The sequence below is a fragment of the Aethalodelphis obliquidens genome, unplaced genomic scaffold (genome assembly GCF_003676395.1).
Source record: "Aethalodelphis obliquidens isolate GAN/ISIS:26980383/991018 unplaced genomic scaffold, ASM367639v1 scaffold55, whole genome shotgun sequence".
Classification (NCBI taxonomy): domain Eukaryota; kingdom Metazoa; phylum Chordata; class Mammalia; order Artiodactyla; family Delphinidae; genus Aethalodelphis; species Aethalodelphis obliquidens.
Window position 1 is genome coordinate 8,303,891 of NW_020837999.1, and position 14,869 is coordinate 8,318,759.

At 39.3% G+C, this 14,869-nt stretch overlaps 1 protein-coding gene across 5 annotated transcripts in view; it reads right to left on the reverse strand.

Annotated features, from left to right (window-relative positions):
• The window catches only part of DNM3 (dynamin 3), a 571,656-nt gene that overhangs the window by 9,708 nt on the left and 547,079 nt on the right, over positions 1 to 14,869 (reverse strand). The window lies entirely within an intron of this gene.

Below are 14,869 nucleotides of genomic sequence, written 5' to 3' on the forward strand. Positions count from 1 at the left end.
AATACTAATATAAATATTAAGTCATTTAAAAGGCATCTGAAATACACGGCATTTTTCTCAGTCAACAGAGTATGAAGTGTACTATATTATGCCCACTCCAGGAACTAATAAGGTATTTAGGCCTCAGAGACTGATGGGGTTTGAATTTTTATTTCCCTTTAAGTAATCTTCTTATTTTTTCTCCCTGTCTGGATGTTAATTATCACTTCTCATTGTCTTTAGCAGTAGCTTTCTCCAATTTATCCTGTATTTTACTTCTAATTTGCTAAGCAGTAGAAAGAAAAATTAAGGTTTTTAGAGTTCTCCACAATAAGTGTAAACAGGCTCAAGGTGAGCGCCTGAGTAAACTGCATGAGCTCTGGTTCCTATTTTGGGTCCTAAAAGTTTTATTCTTAGCAACAGTATTGCTCACTTTCTGGTTGGTAATGGTGTTTCTAATAGCTGAGGTTGCTGAATAAGCTCCAGATAACGAAATATTACTATATCTGAGAATCTCAGCTTTACCAACTAATACTCTTTATTCCCTGAACCCATACATTTATTTCCTAAATGTATTAATAAGCTTTTTTGGGTGTGTACTTGACTTTATATGTCATGTCTCGGAGAGTAATGTTTATAGTCAACAAAATTCAACAAATTCTGCAAATTGAAACCTTTCTTCTTGATAAAACTCTCCCATTGATTTTTTTCAGAAAGAACCCTTCTGGAATTACAGTCATGTCATGAAATTTTCTTCTGTATTGGACACACTAAATTAATCAAATCAAATATTTTTTCTCAGGATGAAGGAGTGAAGTTAGAAAAGTTAAAGAAAATGGTTATGAAATGTTAAAAAATTACAGAGCTATAAGATAAAATTAGATGGTCAAGGAAAGATCAAAGCAAAAGAGATATTGTTGATTAATGGTACAAATACTGACCACTTAAGCACAAACTCATAGATCTTAGTGGAGTTTCTTTTGCCTCCTGTACTTGAAAAATGTCCAGGAGGCTTGAGAGGAAAGGTTTCCTTGGGAAGGTGCATTTCAGTTTAACCTCTTATACTAAGTCTCATTATTACTAAGCAGGCACTCAGTTTTTGAAAGTGTAATTAGAGATACTTTATGGGCACAGTTATGAAACTAAACCAATCCCTACTAGCTCTTTAATTTGAGTAAACAAGTAAGTCCTTTTCCTGCAGAAAGGCTACCTGCTACCATGACCACCTGAAATGTTTCGGTAATTTCCTGCTGGGAAAAATCCTCCTATAATTTCCTTTTCACTTATGACCATGCAAAAACACCTGCGCTTTCACTAGCATACTGCTCATTTTCATTTGAAATGGCCATATTTGTTTAACTTATGTCCTGGATTTGAACCTACATCATTTTCTCCTTTGATGTGAAGTTTCCAGAGGCCAGAGGTCATGTCCACTTGAGCTGTTTCATAGAGTGTTTAGCAGGGTGTTGCCTTCAATTATGTTCTCAATGTTCTTTTGTTTATCTGCTGGAACCTGCTATTCCTCCCGCAAGGCTCACCTTGGTGAAGTCTTCTCTGACCTACCTTTCCCTATCTTGATGCTTCTGTAGAATCTCAACATATTTCTAGAATTAGGTTTATATGCTTATTGCAACTGATTAGAAATGGGCTGTGTCTCACTCATCTTCATTTTCTTGTGGTGTCTAGCTCAGGGCTTGTCATTCAGCCACTGAATGTTTGACAAAATGAATAAATGAAAGTTACTCCTAGAAGTAAGAAACAACTTATGAATACTTGTGATAACCACTGATCTTTACATTATATTAAGGTTTTTTTTTGTTTGTTTTAGTAAATCATTGCTCTTGCAAAAAAAAAAAAGCTACAATGGCATGTAGGATTTAGACTCTTGGAAACTCTACCTACAGGGTATTTGACTGCTCAGTTGTTCAGCAGATGTTTGGAATAAATAGTAAATCATAGGCTCTTCCTCAGGGAGTTTGACAATTAGTCACATAACCTATAGAAATATATTCTTAGCATTTAAGCAGTTACAGGAGGGGCAAGAGAGTTGGCCAGAATTTGAACTTGAAAAAGGGAAACTCTACCAGAGGCTTAATAATGGGATGGACTTAATTAGGGGATTTTATTTGAAAAAAGTGGATCTTAAATGACAATCGCAGTGAGGGGCAGAGTACAGTGTGGCATGGTGGGTTGGAAATTGTTTCATGCATGTGTGATAGCTTTGACCAAGGGTTGTAGCCAAGACAAAAAGGAATGCAAACTGAGTTCTCTTCTGATCCTTTTGTTCTTGGCTTAAATGTCATTCCTCAGCACTTCCTGACCATCCTATAGTTTCCAACCACCACTCCTCATGGCTTCATAGTTTTATGTATTTCATAGCACTTAACTCTGTTTGCCATTATGTATTTATTTACTAGATTATTGCCTGTGTCCTCCAGTAGATTGCAAATTTCTTGAGTGCAGAGAGGACATATTCTGTATTTATTATGTATATTCATCATTGTATAATGTGGTTAGAAGGCAGTGAATAAATATTTATTAAGGGCTTCCCTGGTGGCGCAGTGATTGAGGGTCCGCCTGCCGATGCAGGGGATGCGGGTTCGTGCCCCGGTCCGGGGGCATCCCGCATGCCGCGGAGCGGCTGGGCCCGTGGGCCATGGCTGCTGAGCCTGCGCGTCTGGAGCCTGTGCTCCGCAACGGGAGGCCCGCGTGCCGCAAAAAAATAAAATAAAAATATTTATTAAATAGTAGACAAACAAATGAATGACTGAAAAGTACCTACACAAGGATGTTTAGCCAGGTTAGAGTACAGACCAGGTCAAGGTGAGCGGGTTCAATGAGGCCAGAAATGCAATCTTTTGAAGCATTTGTCAGAGGTTTATATTTGAGGCAGCAAGTTTACACAGCTCCAATTGCCAGTATGTATAATCATTAATCACTAAACTTCTCTAAGCCTCAGTTTTCTCATCTATGACACAGGAGACTCAGACTAGGTGATCTATAACATGCTTTCCACTCATGCATTGCATGTGTTATTTATTGAGCATGTACTATGTGGACTGTATTATGCTGCATGATTTTTAAAAACTCAAAACCTATTATTCATAGTGGAAGATGAATGGGATAAGAGAAGTATGCAAGTGGTTTTACCATAGCATCCCATTTATGTGGAAAAAATTAGGCAAAATTTTGTAAGTCAGACTCTGAGAATATATTCTCAGAGCCTGAAAATACAATAATGTGGTCAAAGCAGGGGCAAATATGATTTTAACTGTGACACATAAAATGTGAAAGTCATAAGAGAATGAAGGTCTATAATGAGGTTAAAGAAACTAGAAATTAAGTGATGAGGTGGAATGGAGGAGTTCAATGATGGAGACAGAGAATAGAAAGATTGAAATACTCTGATGGAACAGCAACTTCTCATTAATCTCCACCCCAATCTTTGGACCATGCTGATGGGACACAACAAGGTCAACGGTAATGGGCAATTGCACATAGAAGGCAAGGCAGGAGACCAGAAAAGTGTAACTTTCTGCTATGTGCCAGGTCTTTTGTTTGTCTTGTTTACCACTGTATCCCAGAACTCGGCGTTGCCTTTGGCTCATAATATTTTTTTCAAATAAATAAATCAGGAGAACCTATCCATTATGAGCACTTTTTAAAAAAAAATAAATTTATTTATTTTTTGTTTTATTTATTTTTGGCTGTGTTGGGTCCTCGTTGCTGCGCGCGGTCTCTCCCTAGCTTCTGTGAGCAGGGGCCACTCCCCACTGCGGTGCGCGAGTCTCTCACCGCGGCGGCCCCCCCCCCTGCTACGGAGCTCAGGCTCCAGGCGCGCAGGCCTCAGCAGCCGTGTCACACAGGCCCAGCAGCTGTGGCTTGCGGGCCCCAGAGCGCAGGCTCAGCAGTTCTGGCGCACTGGCGCAGCTGCTTCGCAGCACGTGGGATCTTCCCGGACCAGGGCCGGAACCCGCGTCCCCTGCCTTTGCAGGCGGACTCCCAACCACTGCGCCACTAGGGAAGCCCCCCATTATGAGCACTTTAACGGAGTCCCTAAGGCATTGACTAGGCACTGCACACCTGTGTGGTGAATTACTGATAAAAAGAAAAAGAAAGATAAAATTTCCATCATGTTCTCTTAAAATAATTATAACATCTTTAAAATATGCTTGGTTTCAGGTTAAAGTAACCCATATATGTACTGAGTAATTAAAAATCCTAGAGTGTGTCAACCCTTGACTGATGGTAATTACAACAGCTTGCTTAGGTAACTACAATAGCATAACTGGCCATTATTTCAGGGAATAAAAAACAACCCTAAAAAGTGTGTTCAAATGCTTCACTGTCTCGGTCTTAGAATGTTTAAGTAAAGATTACAGTGTTTTGGTGTTTTGTTGTGTTTTTTTTAATGTGTCAGTGTCATAGATTATGAAAGCTTATGATTACTAACTTCTTCACTATTTATATATAAATAATTTTACTTATAAAAAAAAGTCTGTCAACCCTACTGGAAGAAATGAGCATCATCTTATTTCTAAAACAATAATCCCCCAATAATCTCTATAGAAAGCAATTCAAGAGAAGCATTAAGTTGTTCAGTGTGAATTTTCTTAATAAGTAATGCTAAGATGTTTGCCAACTTCAACACCAGAAAAACATTTAAGGTTTACTGTTAAGGTTCATTTCATTGGTCTAGGTCCTAACCATTCAGAGTTTCCAAAGACATTCACCTCATAAGACAGTTTATTTTGGGCCAAGCAGAGTTATTTGTTTTGTACCAAATTTTCCTCTGTTACTTTGTGCAGTGATGGGCTTCATTAAGTTACCCATTACATTGCAATGGAGCATCTTGCATCACTTAGTGTTTATTGAAACACTGTTGTGTGTGGGCGGCTCATGGTTACGATAGAAAAGCTATGTTTCTGCTTCCAAATCAAAGGGAAAGATGTAATACTTGACGTTGCATTTGTAGCTGTAGGGATGGACCGTGTGCAGTATTTTGGACAATGACAAATTTTGTAAGAAAGTCAAACGGTCACTTGGGGTGGGACGCATGGTGGGGGAGCAACTGGCTACACTGATAAGAGAGAAGAATGGTCAGCTGTCTTATTGTTTTGTTCGATTCTCTTCTAAGAATGGAAGAACTAAATTCTCATCTGCTCTTCTTTGGGTTAACTGGTTCTCGGTATTCATGACGGGAGACTGTCTTAACAGGGGTGCATCAGAATGGGGGTGAGGATGGAAGCTACCTTTCTTCTAGCTCCCTGCTTCCTGGTAATCAGCATAACACTGATTACTGAAATGGCTTGGTCTTTCTGCCCCTGCCCTTATTCCTCTTCAAGATGGGAAGTGGGATTTATCTATCTGGCAAGTATGTGAGCCAGCCTGGGTCTATGTAGCTCAGGCTCTGTCCTTTCCTGTGCTTAAAACAAGATATCATGACTCCCAGGCCAGGATTCTTTCTATTGGGCAGTTATGTTGGCATGTTCTAAGGCTATGGTCCTCAAACTGGACAGTGCATCAGAATTCCCCAGAGGACTTGTTAAAACACAGGTTTCTAGGTCCCACACAGAATTTTTAAAGGGGTGAGATATTTCTAGCAAGTTCCCAGATTATGCTGATGCTGCTGGTCCTGGGATTGTGCTTTGAAAACTGTTCTAAGACATAATAAATGATTTTGTCCTTGCTTCATTAGCAATTCATTTCACTTGCCAGGTAAAGTAAAAGCAAAAAGAGAAAGTGCTGGAAAAAAATCTTAAGAAAGATGAAGAAATGGTTGTAGAAATACTTTGATACCTTTGGAAATTAGACTCAAGCATGGGTCAGTTTTAGGTTTATTTTATAAAGACAAAGATATTATGCTATGGTAGTTTTCTTGTTAGTCATCACCAGAAGAATAACTACTTGTTTAGGGAAGCTTGTATTTGCTCATGAAAATGGCAGTAGGTATAGAAACTAAGCACATCTAACCATGCATTCCAAACTCTCATCTTTGGAGAGGGTATGATTGAAATCCAACCTAGTTAGCTAGGTGGACCCAAATTTAAAAAAAAAAAAAAAAGGAAAACCCTCAAAAAAATATTCAAAGATTGATACTTCTAGGGGAATGCTATTTGCCTAAGAGGATAGTTATTTGCATTAAAAAAGGATATGCAATAGGCTTCATTTATACTGTAAGTTCTACTTATTAGATATAGGTGAAGCTTTAAGATATAACTGTCTCAAAATTTAATTTACAGATAATTGCATTTAGGATCATGAGAGAGTTATACATCTCAGGTTACTAGGAGCCATGAGAATCTAATACCAACTTGCACATCTTTATTTATTTTTTTTGGCGGTACGCGGGCCTCTCACTGTTGTGGCCTCTCCCGCTGCGGAGCACAGGCTCCGGACGCGCAGGCCCAGCGGCCATGGCTCACGGGCCCAGCCGCTCTGCGGCATGTGGGATCTTCCCAGACCGGGGCACGAACCCATGTCCCCTGGATCAGCAGGCGGATTCTCAGCCACTGGGCCACCAGGGAAGCCGTTGCACAACTTTTTAATTTTATTGATGAAACAGATCCCCCCCCCAAAAATGAAGGTTTTTCTCTACCTAAGCACAAGAAGTAAGGCACCTCCTTTTTGAGGGCTACATTGGACGAATTTCTTAGAAAACAAGAGAAAAAAAGCAAAAACTGCTTCTGAGTTTTCTAAAATTGTGAAGAGAGCCTCCCACAGTGCACTCTGCTGCGTTCGGCTCTAGAGTGGCTCCAGGCAAAAATGGCTCTGGTGGCGTCAGAATCAGTTGAGTTGGGAGATGCCCATAGTATCTCCTTCCCAGGAACTGAAACGCCTTTCTTCTCCACGACTCTTTTGAATTATTTAATCCTTGCATCATTTTTCAAAGTTTAAGGCATCTGAACAACGGTATAAACTTTCCTAAAACCTGAGATTACTCCTTACCCTGCCTGCAGCCTTCCACAGCACCTGCAGGGGGCAGTGTCCCAACCAGAAGTTCAAGAACATGAATGAGTGAACATCCTCAAGGATAAATCAGACAGGAGCACACCTCCCGATGAAATGGAAAGGTAACTAACTATGACCCAGGACTTCCTCTTGCTAATGTCTGCTCTAAGAGAACAGGTTATGGGACACAGCATTTTAAATTTCAGCATTGTGTTGTGCTTTGCTTCTTGATTTGAGCATTTATTCAAAAAACAGGTTTTACACATCTAAAAAATCTAAGGCTAATAAGTTCAGAAAAATGCTATAAACAGTCATGATTTTGTCCACATGGAAGATAATATTTTGTAATTTATTATCAAAAATACTATAGGATGCTATCCAGCGTATTTTTGGCCTTTTAGCTTTATTTAGTAACAGAATAAGCCGATACTGTCCAAGAATAGTTTACAGTAGATGTTGGAAAGAACAGAGAACTTGGAGTCCATTTAAAGGATTCAAAAAATTCTCTAATATGATTCTTGCTACATTTTAGAGCCAGCATTTCTTTCCCCTGTGAAAACGAACCCACGATTTTATAATGTATGCTATTGGGAAAGTATGAATCAATTGATAGACTTTGAAATAAGAACATAAGGAGAAAAACAGTCCACAGTTTTTATTTGATGATGCAAACATATAGTATACTGTATAACTTAGTCTCTGAGATAAGTGCTAATATAACCTACCTTGCCACACTTTCCTTACTTTATTTTAAATATCTGACTTGGATTTCACCCGTAAGGATGGTACTGATAAACCCACTTCTGTGGCTGCAGCAAAAAGGCAGCTTAAGGGATGATTTACCCACATTAAATCTGCTCAGTTTATGAGCCGTAAAAAGAATTAGCCAGGCAAGGTTTTCAACAGAACAGAACAAGAGAGAAAGTGTGTTTAAATTGTTCCTTAAAATACACTAAATATTGGGCTAATTCTAAAAATAAACTTTGATTAAACACCAAACATCAACACATTTTGTTTTCTTTCATTACCTCAATAAGCCCTGTTTATGTTTTAGGTGCTGTATTAAGAGTTAGAGGTACAGAAGTAAAGACAGTCGCTGCCCAGGAGTTTCTACTTGAGCTGGGAAGAGAGACGAGTAAACAGTGTCCACAGTTGGGTAAGTGCTACGGCAGGATTATGCCTCAAGAGTTTCAGGGACACCTGGAGTCTTAGCCTGGGGATGGAAAGAGGTTGGAGGATTGGAAGGACTTGAAGAAAACAGAACAAGTTGAGGGGACTGGCATTCCAGGAATAGGAGATAGTATGTATGAAGGGAAAAAAAGCTAGAAAAAGTACTGTCAGTTTGAGAAATCAAGTATTGTCATATTCTTTAGCACAAGTGGCAAAATTACTTGTTTTGCTCCAAGTCCTAATTCATAAAACAAATAACTTTTGGAGGGCTTTTAGTTGTTTTAAAATATGATTCCTAAAAAGCATTACTTCTGAGATTAATTTTTATATTTTAGCTTCTGTACTGTATCACTGACGACAGATAAGTTGGGTAGAGAAAAAGACTAAAAGGTATGCAGAGAAGCAGAAGGTAAGAGGAATACAGTGATGAGAAAACTACATAGAGAGAGAGGATGTGGCTTTTAAAGAGTTTACACACACATGGCTATTGAAAGAAGTTAGGCAGTGTCCCCTCGGAAGACTTCCTCTCTCTCTGTCTCTCTCTCCCCCTCCTTCCCTTCCTCCCTTCTCTCTCCCTCTCTCTCTCTTTTTCAAGAAATGCCCAAAGAGATCTAAGAACTTACATGCTGTATGTAGAAACCTACTCCCATTGATGGTAGCTGGGGTAAAACTATTTCTAACCCTCTTCATCTTCTTCTGTCCTCTTCTCCCTGCCCTTCCCCTCACTCCCACCCCAGGCACCAGGGGAAGGGGTTGGCCAACTCAGACATCTGGGGGAAGGAGGAGAAGTTGGGAAGGAGGTGCTAAGGACTAGCTACTGGGAGAGGCAAACTTCTACTTCTGAGATGCATATTCCTTTGTCATCTCAAGTCAGGGAGAAGAAGCAAAACAAGCAAGGATGGGGAGGGAAAAGGCAACACTGGATCTCTATAAGAAAGTGTAAAATTCATTTCTGCTTTGGAAAGGTGGAAAAGACCTTTTGCCCCTTTCTGATAGAGAGCAAGAAGCTTTCGGGCATGATATCTGACTTGAGGCCTTATCTCAAAGAGGGTAAATATGTAATTAGGAATACTGATGCAAAAGTTAACTTTCCAATTCCTCTTATTTTTGTAAGAACAACAACAAGAAAAAACTGAGCACAGGGAATTTGAAGACTTACAGAAGATTTACGTTGTGCCATTGTTTCATTTCTGCCTGACCTGTGATACCCGGTGAATTAAAAGGCCAGTTTTAAATGCACCATGTGGTATTTTTCCGGTCACTCGTATCAGTCAGAGTGGAGAAAATGGAGACGAGTTACTGTTTACTAATTAGAATCCCAGTGATTAAAAAAAAAAAAATTCCAGCAGGAGGAGCTCTAACATGCCTTAGAGTTCAAATTTTAAAAACAAAAAAGTTGAAAGCAAACAGAAAAACAGAGAGGCGGTGTGCCTTGCAAGCTGCCATGTCAGTGAACAAATATGTGACCGAGTCCAATTAAATGCTTAGTGCGAAGCCAAGTGATGATACTGGTGGAGACAGAACGGCCCACATTTTCTCCCTTCCACGAGTCTCCTCGTCCTGATGCAGTTAAACTGGGAACGGATCTGCGGTGTTAGCTCTTACAAAAGAGGGAGCAAAAGGCTGCTTTCTGGGCAAGTCTAGAAGTTATTCTTTTTCTCTTGAAGTGTCATATTGTTGCTAAATGAGTCTTTGATGCTGGCTCAAAAACCGCATTTTAGAATGAAATTTTTCATTGGTGTTCGAAGGCACTACAAAAACTCCTGTATGTTCATCTCCTTTACTCAGTGGCTTGTTGGGTGTTTTTTTAAAATGAGGGAAATGCTGTGTTTGTAAAAACTGGTGTTAAAAGGGCAAGGAATCATATGTCCCCTGGGCCATGTAAAGAGTCTGCAGAAAGAATCAGAGCTTTCTAACACACTCACATACATCAACTGGAATACAAAAAATTTACTCAGGAAAACAGTGAGAAGTATATGAATTTAACAGTTACCGGATTTTTAGGGTAAGCCTTTCCATTTTGGACAGTGTTGTGGGAGAGGAATAGACGAGTGGGCGTACAGTATGATCAGAATTACTTAACCTGAAGGAAAGTTTCAACCAATCCCTTTTAATCGCTCGCCAACAAGAAGTCAAACTTTTTGTTTTACACCTTAGTGGTATGCCCACGTTTAAAAATTTTATACAAGCTCCTACAGAAAATTTAACTGGACCAATTCAGACCGAAAGTCACTAAATAAAGCGAGTCTAGACGGAAAAATCTATGAAAACCATATGTCTTTTAGGCATCTGGCTTACAAAAACTGCCATCATCTTGGAGAAATAGTTCACAAAATATGCTTTTAGGAAAACACGACTGTAACGACCATGGGAGCTGTGCTTAAGAAGATGGCTGGACTTGGAGAGAGTAAAGCCAGAATGTTTACAAATGAAAGGCTCTCATTTCTACATATATCTGTCTGTAAACATCACTGAGAGGATGGACAAAGGCAGGTATAATTTATATTTCCACTATTCTAGAAGGGATCAAAAAAGTTTACAGTTTTGTTCCTCCACATCACCACAGAATGTTAGACCAAGGGACCTCAAAGCAACTCTATTCTCACTCACAGAAAACTGTTTTGAATAATGTTGTACATGGATGAGGCCAAAGAACCAGAACATTTTCTTCTGATTATTACCTCATCCTGCTGGCCTGCCAAACACAGTTAGAAGGCAGGTGTCAGACAGAAGTAACCAAAGGAAGACTGTCCTGTATAACTGGGTGTAGGGCCCAACTGACAGACAAGGGGAATCAGAAGGACTGGGGTACAAAGCAGGAGTGCAATGAGAATGCAGTAAAAAGAAATGTCCTAAAACCTTGCCTTGCCGATTTAACATTGCTTTCTGGACTGGAGACAACGGTCAGTGCTACCTTCCTTATTCTAGCTTCATATTTTTGTACCTCAAAATGCACTTTAATAAGTGGTATGAAATCTATAGACAAAAATAGAAAAGTTAACTCTAATGATAAAAATGACATCATTTTGACAGAAACCTGAAGAGTCTCCGGAGACTGTGAAAGTATTTGTAAATTGCAAAGATTCCTTGGGACCATCAAGAATATTTTGCTGAGACTTCTTGCTCTACAGGGAAGGGAACAACACAGTAACAATGGTCATTGGTATGAGTGCCCCATGTGTTGTTCACACACCTAGAAGACTGGATAAACACTATATATCAAATAGAAAAGGTCCCGGGTTGAAGGAGGCAAGTACAGTAAAAAAAAAAAGAGGGAAATCTACAAGGTGGCATCAATCACACACCAAAGTTTTAAGCAAAAGCAAGAAACACGATTTCAACATGTTTATTCAAAGATACGGTGCTTTAAAATGAGTTTTCAAATACTCATTAGTTTTCGAGTATTAAGATGGTAATGGGGTAGAGTGTTTGAAATATTAAAACAAGTCAAGCAATCATATCAGCAACCCTCATTACAGATCCCTAAACTGAACTGTAGAGCATTTAAGTAGGTTAATCAAATTCTACTGATGAATCACAGGGATTTTTATGGTCCATTAATTTCAGTCCTGAGTATTCTGATACTACTATTGTTAGAGCTAAAACTGTGAGTTTGCTTTCTTTTAAGGGCTATGTACAGTATGGATTTTATTGTGACCTTAGACCCAGATACATGCAGGGAAATTAGTGCAGTGGTTTCTCTAGTTAACACATTTACTAATGTTTCCTTAATTTTCCACCCCAAGAGGCAATAATTAATGTAGAATTGGCCTCACATGAAGTTTTATTATTTTAGTTATTAAAATATTTTCCAATACTACTAAGAAGCAAGAAGAAATTCTAGTTGTTTTAAAAATAAGTAGGCGTTTTCCTCAGTTTTTATAGCTTTCCTCCATGAATGGCGGTCTAAAGGCAAAGCAGTGTGCAGACTTTCTGGCGGAGACCCTTGAACACGAGACTAGGAGATTTATTTGAGGGAAAAACTTCATTCACTTTTAAAACTGGCTTTGAGAATAATCCTAATACAAAGTTAAAAAAATACACGTGGTACAGAATATATCTTACATAATTATCCATTCCCAAGTGGAATAATTCCATTTTAGGTTCTTGGGCTGCAAAATACCTTGGAAAAGGCTTTCCTGTCTCCTACTCTCATAAAAGGTCTCATTCTAGATGAATGCAAAATTCACTGAAATTTAGATAAGGCTGATCATGAAAATCTGAAACCTAATACAGGTAGTATTTACATGGTGGAGGCAACTGGCATATTTGATTGTAAAATAAGATTATTTTCCAAATCATATTCAAAGCCACCTGAGGTCTCCTTTCTCTTGGTTTTCAACATTGCCGCAGAAGCTTGGGGATTCACTTGTGGTGGTATATCTAGTTGGTGGTTATCTAGCCTTTAGCTTATTCTCTGTCTCAGTTGGTTCATTAGCCTTTCTACAAAAAACAAAACAAAACAAACAAAAAAAATAGGAAAGGGATGAAGCATATTTCTAAATTTTATATTAACTTGCATATTTACTGGGTTCCCATAATAGCAGCAAGAACAGTATTATCCTGTTTTTCAGTGTTTAAACTAATCCCAATGGGGGAAAATGCTGACGTCACAAAGATTTGGAATTCTCCACGTGTCTGAGCAATTAAAATCAAGAAGGTCTGGCCTTGTCATTGACCATGAATGATTGAGAATTTTGCTATTTGCCATTTTGATTAAGGATTTTTTTCCTGATCCTTGGATGGAATGTGTTCTTTCTAGAATTCATGTGAGCAGATAATTTTGACTGGAAAACAGGAGTGGACATTTCCTGGTGTTCATGGGAATGGTTAAAAAATAATTTCAGAAATTAGAGCACTTGTTATTTGCAGGTTTGCCTATCATGTGGCTCTGACGCCTGAAAAGTAGCCAGAAAGAAAAGAAAGTACTGTGCCATGATGAGGCTGCCTCAGTTCCTTGTGGCTTTGGACTTTGCCCTCTGTAGGAATTCTATTTCTGGTCAGAGTTGCCGTATGATCTAAACTTCACCTAAATCCCGGTAATGTGGCATCAGGACACATGCAGATTCTTGCAAACCCAATGCATTTCCAACACCCCAGCCCCCTGGTCCCCTGCATTTAAAAATACTGGCCAGACCAAAAGTGTAATATTCTTTGGGAAACAGCATTGGGTAAGCCAGGTGGATTTCATTTGGCAACTAAAGGGTGTAAATATGTGTTTCGATTCAGAGGTTCCCCTAGACAATGGTTACAATATGTTGGCTAGAGTAAGCTAAAGGTTTTAACATTGTGCATTTAAAAATTCTATATTTAAGCAGCAGTAAAGTTATGACAAGCAGACAAAAGCCGTCAAACCCTCAGTTAAATCCTCAGCTCCTTTCTCATTCTGCTGGAGGGAGGCATGTAAAGCACATTCTGAGAGAAAGATGCAGCATTCACATTTTCATGTTTAATTTCCTGGCTATCGGCTAAAGCAGCTCCGGTAAGCTAAATTTCACTTCTAATTTCTCCTCGTAGCTGATAAGTCAGAGGGAGGAAGAGGCATCCAGCAGCTCATTCTTGGAGTTTGCTGCTTATATAAAATTTAGAGGTGAAAGAGCCATGGATCATGTTGTGCCATGAATCTCTCAAGTCATTGAAAAACATGCCATCTGACCACAACTGCCTGAAAATGAAGATTTTCCCTGTAAAATCATTCTTTTCTTACAGTGAGGGAGACAAAAGAGGGCAGTGATGAAACAGAAGTACTACCTTGTGTGCGTCTGCAAGACTGTGGGTCTGCTTACACTGGGTAGAATTCTTTTCTCTGAGCTGACATCAACTTATATATAGGAACATTCAGCAGATTCCAACTGGTGACAGTTTGCTGCTGAGTGGCTGCAGGAAGAATAACAATTATTGGCCGTGCGTTTTTCACTGGTCAGTGGCTCTTGTGCCAGACTCCCGTCTTGGCTGTCTTCCTCAATCAGGTGAAACCAGGGGCAGGATTAGGTACCCTGAAACTCAGAAAGGCTTTCCCTACACTGTTGAAGCTTACCAATTTAGAGTGCCAGACGAGAACAATGACAGAGCTATTTGCTATTCTTGGTCGTGGGACATGGAAGCAGTTGTTCCCTTAACTCAAGGCCAGTTAGCACGGGGCTGGTATGGTATATGCTATATTGTTATATTTACTGCCCTGCTGCCTGTCTGCATTTCTGCTGTTTGTACTTTGCCTCATGCAGATTCTTTCTTATTTTCCGTTTTCTTGTACCCTCCTGCACCATCAGAAGTTTGGAAAAGTGAGATAAGGGGCACATTGAAAACTGAAAGGCAATCTGAAATCTACCTTGACACATCTGCAAAGCTCCCAAATTCCTGGGCTTTGCCTAAACAGACTGCCAGTCATTCTGGACTGTGGCGGGAGGCAGATGTTTGTGTAAAGTAGACTCAAGTTTGCTATACCCAAGAAGGAAACCACCAGGCTAATTTTACTTCCACTTGAACCAGAATGAAACCAAGACCTGAAGAATGAAAACCTTTGACATTAACCATTGATTCACTTCAGTGAATTATTATGTTACAACCAGAATCACTGTGGCATTTGAATGATTTTGATGAAATATCTAATTGTGGGGCTCAGATTAAATTGGACGCTTTTCTTTAGTGAGCATCTTGTGGCCAAATTCCCATTTTCATTACAATATGTTAAGCATCGTGACAACTCATGTTAAACCTGCAACAAATTATTAATTACATTTGGGGTTTCTGTAACTAATTTTGTTACATA